The sequence below is a fragment of the Cicer arietinum genome, chromosome 6 (assembly GCF_000331145.2).
Source record: "Cicer arietinum cultivar CDC Frontier isolate Library 1 chromosome 6, Cicar.CDCFrontier_v2.0, whole genome shotgun sequence".
Lineage (NCBI taxonomy): Eukaryota > Viridiplantae > Streptophyta > Magnoliopsida > Fabales > Fabaceae > Cicer > Cicer arietinum.
In genome coordinates, this window is record NC_021165.2 from 46,179,267 (window position 1) to 46,189,941 (window position 10,675).

Here is a 10,675-nt window from a genome sequence, read left to right on the forward strand (position 1 = left end):
ATATCAAAACAACAAACTCAATGACAGGAAAAATATACTAAAGTTGTAGACAAGCCACACACCCATCTACCACTGAAACTTGTTTTTTCTTCTTCTATCTGCCGAATTGCGCCACTTCAGTTTCTTCCTGCCTTTCAAAATTAGTGCTTCATTACTTTCAAAGTACGAATTTTAATTCCATCGTTACCACAATATGGCCTTATTCCATTCACCAATTACACACTCACACTTTTTTTTAATACTAATAATAATAATAATAATAATAATAATTATTATTATTATTATTATTATTATTATTATTATTATTATAATTATAATTATAATTATAATTATAATTATAATTATAATTATAATTATAATAATGAAACTAGTGAGCCCCATTAAAGGGGTGAAACCACCTAACAAAAGCATGGTCAATATCAATCATAATTCTAGTGTAGTGACCGAATGAAGGATCAAATATTGAATTGTTTGTTGTGTTGTCCATGCAAATAGGAACTCCCAAATTGCTAGCTATAATAAAAAGGATTTTAGGGCATTGAGATTCCTAAGCAAGGCTAGAAATTTGAATCCAAACTTTTGACGTGGCTTAATGTTGAATGGAATGATTAAAATCAAGAATCAACGTGAACAATTTTAGAAACCTAAAGTTGATATTCCATGTAGTTATTGATCTAACACTTTTAAATCTTCTACTTAGGGAAATGAGAACTCATATAAGTCTTTTCAAAGATATATGAATCCCCAAATGCCTAGGGATATTCATAATATTTGTAATTTAGTGTGCAAGACATCTATTTTGAGATGAGGTGCACCCTTAAGCCATATAATACGACCATGAAGGTCGTTTTTGTGGGTTTCCAATCGTGTTCATAGAGAAGTGAAATCACAATGAGCAGCGGTAAAAAAAAAATCATAGAAAATCAAACAAGTAAAAACATAATTGTTTTTTTTTTTTTTGAGAACCAAGAGATGATTTCATCTCATTGATAGTACTTTCCTCCTAATGGTGGCATTTCCTTTAGGGGTGGCTTCATCTAACAGATAGCTCTCTCATCTCAGTCCCGCAACGCATCATAACACATCAATTAGGGAGCTTACTTCTCGTTGATATCCCTCTCCTCCTAAGGGTGACACATCTCATAGGGGTGACTCCATCTAACAGGTAGCTCTCCCCAATCAAAATGATGTAACTAGGTGCACCTACCTCCGCCAACGATTTCATAATTATAACAACAATTTTCAAAACACATATTTAAAGATCATTTCTCATTTCATCGTAACTCATTGAAAATACATTCAAATGTATATCAATTTAATATTTAAATACTTTATAACTCATAAATAATTTAAACTATAAACATATTATATAACAAAGACTATGAACATTAATAAAGGATGAAATCGAGAAAAAAATTCAAAGATTGTGTTCTTCAATTTTTAAATAAATACATTAACACAAGTAAAATAATAATTATAGCATAATAAAAATATGTGACAATGATCGTCATCTACTCACAACTATGAAGAATAAGATTTGTTCTCCAACAGCTCATAGAGTAGCAGACAAGACCTCAGCTAACAAATTTGAGTATCAAAAATATTCTTTAAGACTTTAGAAAAACCATTCTAAAGTTTAACTAATTTTAGAAAACCATAAAAATCTTTTAAATATACTCTAAGCACCAAAATAAGATTACATTTTTCTAGAGATTCATTCTTAGCATTAGAGTTGTGTATTTACCTTAAATGGTTTCAATAAACACCTTGCAAAGAATAGGTACTCTTCTCATTCCTTAACTTACTAACTCTAACTCCAAAATTCTAACTAATAGCATTTGTAGGAGTATGAGAAGTTATACTTTTGGAGATGTTAAATTCATTTTTAAGGGCTTAGAGTTTATGTATACAAATTTGTTTTGTGAGGTGAGAAGAAGCGAAGCGAAAAAATAGAGGAAGAAAATGGGAGAGAGGTTGGTGTAGCCGAGAGTAAAGAAGGAGAGAAAGAGTTCTGGGTGAAAATGAAGATGATGTGGAAAATTTGAGTTAGGTTTATTTTATTTATTTATTAATATATTTTTTAATGAAACAGAGCGTTTTAGAGGTGTTGTGGATTCGAACTTTTGAAGCAATACACCAATAATCATGCCCCAATAATATCATTATTACACTCCAAAAAACATGTCAAAACTTATCATATTTAGAAAATAGTTTAAATTTATAGAAAAAATGTTTAAATTTTAATTAGAGAAAATTATGGTGATGATGTTACCTTTCATAACTTTCCTTCAAAATACCTTTTAATTATCTATTATATAGATATACATATAAAATATATAGATAAAATATATAGATATAATTAAAAAACAATTATACTTTATCTAAAAGTGGTTTTAATTAATTCAAATTTTTATTTGTAAGTTTGTTAACATATATTGTATGTGTTTGGATTAAGTTTGTAAATGTACTTTTGAGTAAATTTAATTTTACAAATATATTTGTAGTTAAAATTAAATTTTTTCTAATATAATTTATTTTCAATATTTTTTCTACAAATGCCATTGTATAAAATAATTTTTTTAAAATTATTTAATTAAGTATACTTTAAAAAGTTTATTTACTAAAAAAATGTATATTTTACTATAAAATTGTTTAAGTTTCCTATTATAAAATTACATTTAAAGTTACAAATTAAAAACATACTCGTATTGTTTAAGTTTGATAACTTATATGCTAAAAAGCACTTTATTAACTTATGATTTAAATTAATATATAACAAGAAGATGACGTGGCCTAATCAATAATATTACTTTTTTTCAATATAAATAATGGATAATATGCTCAATTTATAAAAAATAGTTTAAATTAGGTAAGAAAATTAAGGAGAAATTATATGTAAATACTTTCTATTTATTTAACTATTTATTGTTATCTGGAATTTCTAAATTATTCATATCTTAAAATCTTTTAAAATTTTAATTAGATGATAAAATTATGGTGAGATTAACGCATACAAACTTTTCATTAAAATACTCTTCAACCATATATTATATAAATTATTTATTGACATATATATATAAAACATAATTATGTTTTATTGACAGATAGATTACTATTCTTTCATAAGAAAATAAGATATATTTCTATCTTTCTTAACAAAAAACGGATCAACCGTTTTTTTTATTTGCATCATCACCGTTAAATTTCCACCATCCGCGTTATCTCAGCCGTCTATCCCGACCTTGCCTTCTTTCTATATATACTTTTCTCTCAATTTGTGTTTAACTCGTTTATGATGAATTAGATTTCTTGATTCTAATTTTTTCTAGCCCTAGTTCTTGATATCCGTTGCTCCGATTTCGATTTCTTCTACTCGTTCTTGATATCCTTTGCTCCGCTTGCTTGCTTCTTGATGGCTCGATTTCAGGGTTTTCTATTAAAGGAGATCCTTATGGATTTGCGTACTGATATGTTTCTTCTCAGATTGTTGATATCAAGAATTTCACAATTCTCCTGTCTCTTCTTGATTTTGTTCATCTTCGGTGTTGCAGGAGAGGTAATCTGTGAACACACGATTCCTTCTTGGTTCTATCTTCCTCTTGTTTGATCTTGATGTTTTGTATTCTTATTCTCTTATCCTTTATCATATAGGTTCTTGATTTTGTTCTTGCTGGTTTCTTTCATTGAGTTTGTTTTTCTTATTTGCATGATCTGCTGCTATTTTTGAGTTCGTTGGGAGTCTTGATGCGAGTTTTCTGTTTTTAGACGTTTTGCAAGACATGGTCATCATTCTATCGTTGAATTGTGTTAAGAAGAAGCCAAAATTGTGTCATTTCATATGGAGTACATGATCTTGCAAGTGGGATGGAAATTTGTTCCAATGATTCATAAGCTCTTGCAGGATGTGCCGAATACTTTTAGCTGTTGCTAGCTTTTAATTCGGCCATCTTTACTCAGAATCTTAACTCAGAATCTTAACTCAGAATCTTAACTCAGAATCTTTACATTTAAGTTTTTGATTTTTATTCTTACAGTGCAAAAGTTTACATGATTCTGGAAAATTTGGGAGAACATGGCGGGGGCTCTCTTTGTTCTGATGATATGCAACATGGTTTGCAGAATTATGCTACTCTTCTATCTTTTTTCTTGGTTTTTTGTGCATCTATTTGTCACTGCAAAATTTTCTGTATCTGTACCATCTGGTGTTTCATGGCTTGATGTGAATGCACCTTTTAGTTCACTCTCTGAAGTAGAAAAATTGGAGATGAGTGCCCTTCTGCTTTGTACAATTAATCTTCTGGGAACGAATTAACAAGGACACATGAACCATAATGTCATGCTGGCTGTTCATATATTTCATAGGCAACCACACTCCTCGATTCCTTTATGAAAGCTTAGGCGGTGAGATTATTAACTCCATTCAAATTTTGGAGATAATTGACCATTTTTTAGTCATATATTTCCTACTAATGTTTATTCAGGGTTGTTTATCTTTGGAGCACAGTTTGGCTGGGAAGAGATAATATTTCAATGTTTTGTTATTTGTGATTTGTGGTTGGTATACTCCTAAAAAGATACCGTCTTCGTTACAGAGGCAGAAGGACTCGTCTGTAGTTGGAAGAAGCAAAAATTGTCATTTCATACAAGAGTACATCATCTTGCAAATTGGATGGAATTTTGTTCCAATGATTCCTCGTCTATTTCCGGCTGTTTCGTATACTTTCTACTGCTGCTAGACTTTATATTTGGTCAGCTCTACGAACCATCTTCACATTTCATTCTTTGTTTGATACTCTACTTATACTTTTTTCAGTTCCTTTGAGATTTCTGTGTGGAAGTTACAGTTGAGATAGCCTATGATTGTGTGGTTTGCTATGGAAACCGTGGCATGAAGAAGTTCAGTTCGCATACCCTTCGGTAAAAGCAGTCATTTTTTTCTTTACATATCTAATATCTTATTGTTTTGGGATATTTGTCTTTTGATGGAGTGCTCTGCTGGTGTTGGATTTTTTATGTTTCTGTTTCAGCAAGATTATGTAGTATTTGAAGCATACAAGATTCTAGAACCTTTGCCCTCCCCGAGGATGTGGAATTCAGGATAACTTGGTTTGGCACTTTTTTGTATTGTCAATTTGCCATTCCTTTTGTTATCTTTTTTTTCTCTGTATTATTGTCAATTGTGATGTATAAAAATAAGAATAAGAGTAACGATAAAAATAATAATACCATTCATCAAGTTGTACAAGATCTTTGGTTTAGGGGTGCTGTCAAATTTTGTATAGGAGGACTAGAATCTACAATTGACTGTGTCATATTGTCAAAGTCGTTGTTCTTTCATTTGGTTGTCTCTACTTTTGACTAAGTTGTTCACGTTTTTGTCTTTTGATCATCTTGTGTGGGTATCACGAGGAGAATGTAGAGTGAAAGCCATGGCAGAGATTGTGTCATTTCGCCCAGTTGGTCGTTTTTAATTTTTTAATTTCTGGCTTTGATCAGAAGAAAAAAGAATATAATTGTGAGAATATTTTTCTGCAGCGCGATTTGTCAAACTAATAATGTTCTACACGGAGTATGCTTTGATGTTTGATTAGGTGATCTCTAGTAAATTCTTTTTGTTTTCCATAATTCTCTATCAACCAATTCTAAAAGCATATTTTGGTTGATTTGTTGTTTCCTTTTTGGTGTCGCAGGATAGTTAAATCTGTGAACATGTTATTCCTTTTGTTTCTATCTTGTTTTGTATGATCTTTCATGTATTGTATTTTGATTATTTTCTGTTTTCTTGATTCTGAGTTTTGATTTGGCTCTGGATTTCATCACCATACACGTGGAATTGAAATTTGAACTTTGTTTTTGCAGTATAGTTTGTTTCGACACATTAACATTCTGTGTAGAGTACCAAGCCTCAGTTTTAATTTGGTACCCTATACTATATTATTATAAATTATGTCCATTTCATTTCCTTTCGGTCAATTCCTATAAACCAGACCAGTTTTCTCGATTTACTCTTTTATGATTTCCACTGTTTCAGGTCAGATGAGTCTATTGGTGTGTGGTAAGAGTTGGTTGGTATAATTGAAAAGTTGAGCCTTAGGGGTTTTCTTAGTTCTTATCATTAATAATTCTTTTTTCTTACAAATGTTTGTTCTACATTTGAGTTTTTGATTTATATTCTTACAGTGCAAAAGTTTACATGATTCTGGAAAATTTGGGATAACGTGGTGGGGCTCTCTTTGTTCTGATGATATGCAACCTGGTTTGCAGAATTATGCTACTCTTCTATCTTTTTTCTTGGTTTTTTGTGCATCTATTTGTCACTGCAAAATTGGATGGAAATCTGTTCCTATGATTCCTTGTCTATTGCCGGCTGTTTCGTATACTTTCTACTGCTGCTAGACTTTATATTGGGTCAGCTCTACGAACCGTCTTCACATTTCATTCTTTGTTTGATTCTCAACTTATACCTTTTTCAGTTCCTTTGAGGTTTTTGTGTGGAAGTAACAGTTGAGATAGCCTATGATTGTGTGGTTTGCTATGGAAATTGTGGCATGAAAAAGTTCAGTTCACATACCCTTCGGTAAAGCAATCATTTTTTTCTTTACATATCTAATATCTTATTGTTTTGGGATATTTGTCTTATGATGGAGTGCCCTGCTGGTGTTGGATTTTTTGTGTTTCTGTTTCAGCAAGATTATGTAGTATTTGAAGCATACAAGATTCTAGAACCTTAGCCCTCCCCGAGGATGTGGAATTCAGGATAACTTGGTTTGGCACTTTATTGTACTGTCGACTTGCCATTCCTTTTGTTATCTTTTTTTAGTATATTATTGTATAAAAATAAGAATAAGAGTAAGGACAAAAATAATAATTGGTGTAGGGGTGCTGTCAAATTTTGTATAGGAGGACTAGAATCTACCATTGACTGTGTCATATTGTCAAAGTCGCTGTTCTTTCATTTGGTTGTCTCTACTTTTGACTAAATTGTTCACGTTTTTGTCTTTTGATCATATTGTGTGGGTATCACGAGGAGGATATTGAGTGAAAGCCATGGCAGAGATTATCAACATGAGAGCCTATGAATGTATCATTGGGTGATTTAGTGAGTGAATGTATCATTTGGATTTAGTGAGTGATTTTTCTCCTTGAATTTATTAATTCTGGAATGGGTATCCTGATATCGTAATTTGGTAATATTGATTGATGTGTTTTTTATTAAAAGTTTAAGGAGGGCTTTAGTAAATATGATTCTGAAATACATGTACATTTCTTTCAAAGATAATTTGAGACATGCATTCATCTGTTTACAGAAAGAGTTGAAGCTTAGTTCATCTAGAGCCTTTTTTGATACTTAATGCATGGATTAATTACAGATTTTGATCGTAAGGCATACTAATGAATCGTAAACTTAATTTTCTGCAGCTTGGTGTATGAAAATGACAACGTTCTTCATAGCATCGAGCCTTCAGTTTTGATTTTGTGATCCCTACTATATGGTTTCAGTATTTTCCGTATTGATTCAGAGATAATTTTTTTCTAATTGTTATTTCCCTGTTTGGTGTTGCTGGAGAAGTAATATTTGAGACACACAACTCCTTCTGGTTCTGGTTCTATTACAATTTTCCTTCTTTTTTAAATATCATCTCAAGTAAAGTTTTGGCTTTTGTCTTGTCCTTTGATTCGTAGGGCTTAGGACGTGTTGCTAGGAAGTTAAACACCTAAGTTAAGGATTTTTCCCCATGAAAAGTTAGGCTAGATATTAAATTAATAGTTTATAAAATATTGATATGATGTCTTGATGTCTTAAAATAAAAATGTATATTTTATGTTTGCCTTAAAGAATTTAACTATAATGTTTTGTTTTTATGAGTAATATGTTTGCCTTGATAAACTTAATTATAAAATTCGATTTTTATTATTATAACATGAATAGTATGTTTGTTGTCATAAACTTTGATGTAAAGTTGCAATTTTTTTGTTGTAAACATCCATGAGAATAAAACATTGATGTCTTATGTAATTAATATTTAACCTTGAATATCTTATCTTTGTGGTTGTGTAAATGGATGGTGACATGTACCTTTTGACCATCATTATCATTTAATGACATATCATATGCATCTTTGTGGACGCATGTGTGGCTGATTTAATTTTCCCTATTGGTATGAGTGACTTCTATGTGGCTGATTTAGTTTTTCTCATTGGTATGGGTGACTTCTATGTGGCTGGTTATATACGGATCATATACTTTTAGGAGCATGCATAACTTGCATATATTTTATTATTTTTATTTTGATCTAATTATTTGTTCTAAGGTGAGTTTCCATTTGATTTATTTAGATGCATTTTATGACTTTCGATACATTTTTTTGAATTATTATGTCATAAAATTTAGCGTTACATGTTATTGTTGTTATCGTTGTCTCTGTTACATTATTTTTATGAAACTATCAATTTTCAGTTGACTTGAATTGCAAATGTTTTAAAGAGACTATCATTTAATTCGGTATGATTATTAGTGTTAGAAATGAATTTTTATTTTAATTTATTTAGTTAAGATATTTTTTGATATTCTAAAAATATTTAATAAACTAATTTGAGTTTGATTTTATTTCTTAAATTAATTTTCTTAAGACAAATTTCATGTAGTTACGTTTTTTTTTTTTTTTAATTTATATTCATATACAATATTTTACTTATTTTATGAATGTTGTTTATATGCGGTAAGACTAAGAGTTAAGATAGTATATTGTTGTAATTATTTTACCATTAATATTATTATTTTATTTATTTATTTATTATTATTACTATTATTTGTTAACATTTAGATTATGACTTTACGTTAAAAGTTACAACAACAAAAAAGGACTAAGAATGATTTTCCCTTGTCAACAATCATCTAATATTTTTATTACTATAAAATAAATTTTCTTAATTACCTAAATTAAAATGTTTTCCGGTATTTATTATTACAATCTAAATGCTGCAAATTTTAATTGTAAACTTAAGTTTTATTTTTCAATTTTATCATGTTATTAATTTTAAAAGACTAGTTGGATTAAAAAAGATTACAAGAGTTGAAATGAATGGAAGACGTGACGATGTCTTCGTGCTGTACTAAAAGTCTGTTAATAGTCTTAATTTAAATAAAACTTAATATGATTATTATTAAATGAGTAGGAGGGGTTAATGACCCTGGGTGACTTATTTTCCAAGAAGGCTTTAATAAACTAATTTGAGTTTGATTTTATTTTTTAAATTAATTTTCTTAAGACAAATTTCATGTAGTTACGTTTTTTTTTTTTTTGAATTTATATTCATATACAATATTTTACTTATTTTATGAATGTTGTTTATATGCCGTAAGACTAAGAGTTAAGATAGTATATTGTTGTAATTATTTTACCATTAATATTATTTTATTTATTTATTTATTTATTATTATTATTACTATTATTTGTTAACATTTAGATTTTAACTTTACGTTAAAAGTTACAACAACAAAAAAGGACTAAGAATGATTTTCCCTTGTCAACAATCATCTAATATTTTTATTACTATAAAATAAATTTTCTTAATTACCTAAATTAAAATGTTTTCCGGTATTTATTATTACAATCTAAATGCTGCAAATTTTAATTGTAAACTTAAGTTTTATTTTTCAATTTTATCATGTTATTAATTTTAAAAGACTAGTTGGATTAAAAAAGATTACAAGAGTTGAAATGAATGGAAGACGTGACGATGTCTTCGTGCTGTACTAAAAGTCTGTTAATAGTCTTAATTTAAATAAAACTTAATATGATTATTATTAAATGAGTAGGAGGGGTTAATGACCCTGGGTGACTTATTTTCCAAGAAGGCTTTAATAAACTAATTTGAGTTTGATTTTATTTTTTAAATTAATTTTCTTAAGACAAATTTCATGTAGTTACGTTTTTTTTTTTTTTGAATTTATATTCATATACAATATTTTACTTATTTTATGAATGTTGTTTATATGCCGTAAGACTAAGAGTTAAGATAGTATATTGTTGTAATTATTTTACCATTAATATTATTTTATTTATTTATTTATTTATTATTATTATTACTATTATTTGTTAACATTTAGATTTTAACTTTACGTTAAAAGTTACAACAACAAAAAAGGACTAAGAATGATTTTCCCTTGTCAACAATCATCTAATATTTTTATTACTATAAAATAAATTTTCCCAATTACCTAAATTAAAATGTTTTCCGGTATTTATTATTACAATCTAAATGCTGCAAATTTTAATTGTAAACTTAAGTTTTATTTTTCAATTTTATCATGTTATTAATTTTAAAAGACTAGTTGGATTAAAAAAGATTACAAGAATTGAAATGAATGGAAGACGTGACGATGTCTTCGTGCTGTACTAAAAGTCTGTTAATAGTCTTAATTTAAATAAAACTTAATATGATTATTATTAAATGAGTAGGAGGGGTTAATGACCCTGGGTGACTTATTTTCCAAGAAGGCGATAATAATAACGTATTGTTACTATCTTCGGGAATTTATGTTACCTATTAAAAAGTCTATCAAACTTTATTTTATTTATGAGATAATTAAGTTACAATATCTATGTGTTACTAACAATGATAAATGCATCAAATTTATGAAATTTAACAAAATTAAATTAGTGGGTTTTAT

General features: G+C 28.6%; 1 long non-coding RNA gene across 11 annotated transcripts; it reads left to right on the forward strand.

Moving 5' to 3' along the window:
• Positions 1 to 3,092: 3,092 nt before the first annotated feature.
• LOC101490472 (uncharacterized) lies at positions 3,093 to 7,661 on the forward strand. Of its 11 annotated transcripts, XR_003470619.2 has the most exons (4): positions 3,271 to 5,106; positions 5,860 to 5,919; positions 6,032 to 6,577; positions 6,687 to 7,191. It is a non-coding gene; the product is annotated as an uncharacterized lncRNA (long non-coding RNA). The 11 variants fall into 11 exon arrangements; XR_003470612.2 differs by adding an exon at positions 7,420 to 7,661 and having other exon boundaries at positions 3,270 to 6,577; positions 6,687 to 7,125; XR_003470613.2 differs by having other exon boundaries at positions 3,270 to 5,919.
• Positions 7,662 to 10,675: the final 3,014 nt, after the last annotated feature.